Source organism: Vanellus vanellus, assembly GCF_965231255.1.
Source record: "Vanellus vanellus genome assembly, chromosome: 6".
Taxonomy (NCBI): Eukaryota; Metazoa; Chordata; class Aves; order Charadriiformes; family Charadriidae; genus Vanellus; species Vanellus vanellus.
In genome coordinates this window covers 5,216,435-5,220,991 of record NC_138911.1, presented here as the reverse complement: position 1 = coordinate 5,220,991, position 4,557 = coordinate 5,216,435, and positions in this window count along the sequence as shown.

The window sequence follows — 4,557 nt, the reverse complement described above, 5'->3', positions numbered from 1 at the left end:
CAAATCGTCTGGGTCGGGGTCACCCGAGGTCAAAATCTGGGCATATGGGGTCAGTTGCGGTCACCCGAGTAGTAGGATGGGTCATGTGAAGTCAACTTGAGCCCCAAATGTCTTGGATTTTGGGATAAAGTTGACCTCCAGTAACCCCACCTGCTAATTGGGTGACCTCAAGTGACCCCGTATGCTTACGTTTTGACCTGGAGTGACCCCTCATCCGAAATTTTGGGTAAAGTTGACCTCTAGTAACCCCACCTTCTCATTGGTGACCTCAAGTAACCTCATATGCTCATCCTTTGACCTCGGATGACCCCGACCAGACAGTTTTGGTGTAAAGTTGACCTCTAGTAACCCCACCTTCTCATTGGTGACCTCAAGTAACCTCATATGCTCATCCTTTGACCTCGGATGACCCCGACCAGACAGTTTTGGTGTAAAGTCGACCTCTAGTAACCCCACCTGCTAATTGCTGACCTCATGTAACACCATATGCACATCCTTTGACCTCCAGTGTCCCGGACCAGACATTTGTGGGGTCAGGTTGACCTCTAGTAACCCCAACTGCTCATTGAGTGTCCTCAAGTAACCCCATATGCACATTTTTTGACCTCGGATGACTGCGACCAGACCTTACCCCAAAAATGTCTGGGTCAGGATCATCCGACGTCAACAAATGAGCATATGAGTTACCACAGGCCACCCAATTAGCAGCTGAGTTCACTAGAGGTCCACTGGAACACAAAATTTCTGCTCAGGGGCCATCTCAGATCAAAACATGAGCCTGTGGGTTCACTTGAGGTCATCACTAAAGAGTTGGGTTTGCTGGAGGTCAACGTGAGCCCCAAATAGCCTGGGTCTGGGTCATCCGAGGTCAAAACCTGGGAACATGGGGTCACTTGAGGTCACCAATTAGCAGGAGGGGTTACTCGAGGTCAACTTGAGCCCCAAATGGCCTGGGTCGGGGTCACCCGAGGTCAAAACCTGGGCATACGGGGTCACTTGAGGTCACCAATTAGCAGGAGGGGTTACTCGAGGTCAAGTTGAGTCCCAAATGGCCTGGGTCGGGGTCACCCGAGGTCAAAACCTGGGCATACGGGGTCACTTGAGGTCACCAATTAGCAGGTGGGGTTACTCGAGGTCAAGTTGAGTCCCAAATGGCCTGGGTCGGGGTCATCCGAGGTCAAAACCTGGGCCTATGGGGTCACTTGAGGTCACCAATTAGCAGGTGGGGTTACTCGAGGTCAAGTTGAGTCCCAAATGGCCTGGGTCGGGGTCACCCGAGGTCAAAACCTGGGCCTATGGGGTCACTTGAGGTCACCAATTAGCAGGAGGGGTTACTCGAGGTCAAGTTGAGTCCCAAATGGCCTGGGTCGGGGTCACCCGAGGTCAAAACCTGGGCATACGGGGTCACTTGAGGTCACCAATTAGCAGGAGAGGTTACTCGAGGTCAACTTGACCCCCAAATGGTCTGGGTCAGGGTCACCCGAGGTCAAAACTTGGGCATACGGGGTCACTTGAGGTCACCAATTAGCAGGAGGGGTTACTCGAGGTCAACTTGACCCCCAAATCGTCTGGGTCGGGGTCACCCGAGGTCAAAATCTGGGCATATGGGGTCAGTTGCGGTCACCCGAGTAGTAGGATGGGTCATGTGAAGTCAACTTGAGCCCCAAATGTCTTGGATTTTGGGATAAAGTTGACCTCCAGTAACCCCACCTGCTAATTGGGTGACCTCAAGTGACCCCGTATGCTTACGTTTTGACCTGGAGTGACCCCTCATCCGAAATTTTGGGTAAAGTTGACCTCTAGTAACCCCACCTTCTCATTGGTGACCTCAAGTAACCTCATATGCTCATCCTTTGACCTCGGATGACCCCGACCAGACAGTTTTGGTGTAAAGTTGACCTCTAGTAACCCCACCTTCTCATTGGTGACCTCAAGTAACCTCATATGCTCATCCTTTGACCTCGGATGACCCCGACCAGACAGTTTTGGTGTAAAGTCGACCTCTAGTAACCCCACCTGCTAATTGCTGACCTCATGTAACACCATATGCACATCCTTTGACCTCCAGTGTCCCGGACCAGACATTTGTGGGGTCAGGTTGACCTCTAGTAACCCCAACTGCTCATTGAGTGTCCTCAAGTAACCCCATATGCACATTTTTTGACCTCGGATGACTGCGACCAGACCTTACCCCAAAAATGTCTGGGTCAGGATCATCCGACGTCAACAAATGAGCATATGAGTTACCACAGGCCACCCAATTAGCAGCTGAGTTCACTAGAGGTCCACTGGAACACAAAATTTCTGCTCAGGGGCCATCTCAGATCAAAACATGAGCCTGTGGGTTCACTTGAGGTCATCACTAAAGAGTTGGGTTTGCTGGAGGTCAACGTGAGCCCCAAATAGCCTGGGTCTGGGTCATCCGAGGTCAAAACCTGGGAACATGGGGTCACTTGAGGTCACCAATTAGCAGGAGGGGTTACTCGAGGTCAACTTGAGTCCCAAATGGCCTGGGTCGGGGTCACCCGAGGTCAAAACCTGGGCATATGGGGTCACTTGAGGTCACCAATTAGCAGGAGGGGTTACTCGAGGTCAACTTGAGCCCCAAATGGCCTGGGTCGGGGTCACCAACTTCAAAACCTGGGCATATGGGGTCACTTGAGGTCACCAATTAGCAGGTGGGGTTACTCGAGGTCAAGTTGAGTCCCAAATGGCCTGGGTCGGGGTCACCCGAGGTCAAAACCTGGGCATACGGGGTCACTTGAGGTCACCAATTAGCAGGTGGGGTTACTCGAGGTCAAGTTGAGTCCCAAATGGCCTGGGTCGGGGTCATCCGAGGTCAAAACCTGGGCATATGGGGTCACTTGAGGTCACCAATTAGCAGGTGGGGTTACTCGAGGTCAACTTGAGTCCCAAATGGCCTGGGTCGGGGTCACCCGAGGTCAAAACCTGGGCCTATGGGGTCACTTGAGGTCACCAATTAGCAGGAGGGGTTACTCGAGGTCAAGTTGAGTCCCAAATGGCCTGGGTCGGGGTCACCCGAGGTCAAAACCTGGGCATACGGGGTCACTTGAGGTCACCAATTAGCAGGAGAGGTTACTCGAGGTCAACTTGACCCCCAAATGGTCTGGGTCAGGGTCACCCGAGGTCAAAACTTGGGCATACGGGGTCACTTGAGGTCACCAATTAGCAGGAGGGGTTACTCGAGGTCAACTTGACCCCCAAATCGTCTGGGTCGGGGTCACCCGAGGTCAAAATCTGGGCATATGGGGTCAGTTGCGGTCACCCGAGTAGTAGGACGGGTCATGTGAAGTCAACTTGAGCCCCAAATGTCTTGGATTTTGGGATAAAGTTGACCTCCAGTAACCCCACCTGCTAATTGGGTGACCTCAAGTGACCCCGTATGCTTACGTTTTGACCTGGAGTGACCCCTCATCCGAAATTTTGGGTAAAGTTGACCTCTAGTAACCCCACCTTCTCATTGGTGACCTCAAGTAACCTCATATGCTCATCCTTTGACCTCGGATGACCCCGACCAGACAGTTTTGGTGTAAAGTTGACCTCTAGTAACCCCACCTTCTCATTGGTGACCTCAAGTAACCTCATATGCTCATCCTTTGACCTCGGATGACCCCGACCAGACAGTTTTGGTGTAAAGTCGACCTCTAGTAACCCCACCTGCTAATTGCTGACCTCATGTAACACCATATGCACATCCTTTGACCTCCAGTGTCCCGGACCAGACATTTGTGGGGTCAGGTTGACCTCTAGTAACCCCAACTGCTCATTGAGTGTCCTCAAGTAACCCCATATGCACATTTTTTGACCTGGGATGACTGCGACCAGACCTTACCCCAAAAATGTCTGGGTCAGGATCATCCGACGTCAACAAATGAGCATATGAGTTACCACAGGCCACCCAATTAGCAGCTGAGTTCACTAGAGGTCCACTGGAACACAAAATTTCTGCTCAGGGGCCATCTCAGATCAAAACATGAGCCTGTGGGTTCACTTGAGGTCATCACTAAAGAGTTGGGTTTGCTGGAGGTCAACGTGAGCCCCAAATAGCCTGGGTCTGGGTCATCCGAGGTCAAAACCTGGGAACATGGGGTCACTTGAGGTCACCAATTAGCAGGAGGGGTTACTCGAGGTCAACTTGAGCCCCAAATGGCCTGGGTCGGGGTCACCCGAGGTCAAAACCTGGGCATACGGGGTCACTTGAGGTCACCAATTAGCAGGAGGGGTTACTCGAGGTCAAGTTGAGTCCCAAATGGCCTGGGTCGGGGTCACCCGAGGTCAAAACCTGGGCATACGGGGTCACTTGAAGTCACCAATTAGCAGGTGGGGTTACTCGAGGTCAAGTTGAGTCCCAAATGGCCTGGGTCGGGGTCATCCGAGGTCAAAACCTGGGCCTATGGGGTCACTTGAGGTCACCAATTAGCAGGTGGGGTTACTCGAGGTCAACTTGAGTCCCAAATGGCCTGGGTCGGGGTCACCCGAGGTCAAAACCTGGGAACATGGGGTCACTTGAGGTCACCAATTAGCAGGAGGGGTTAC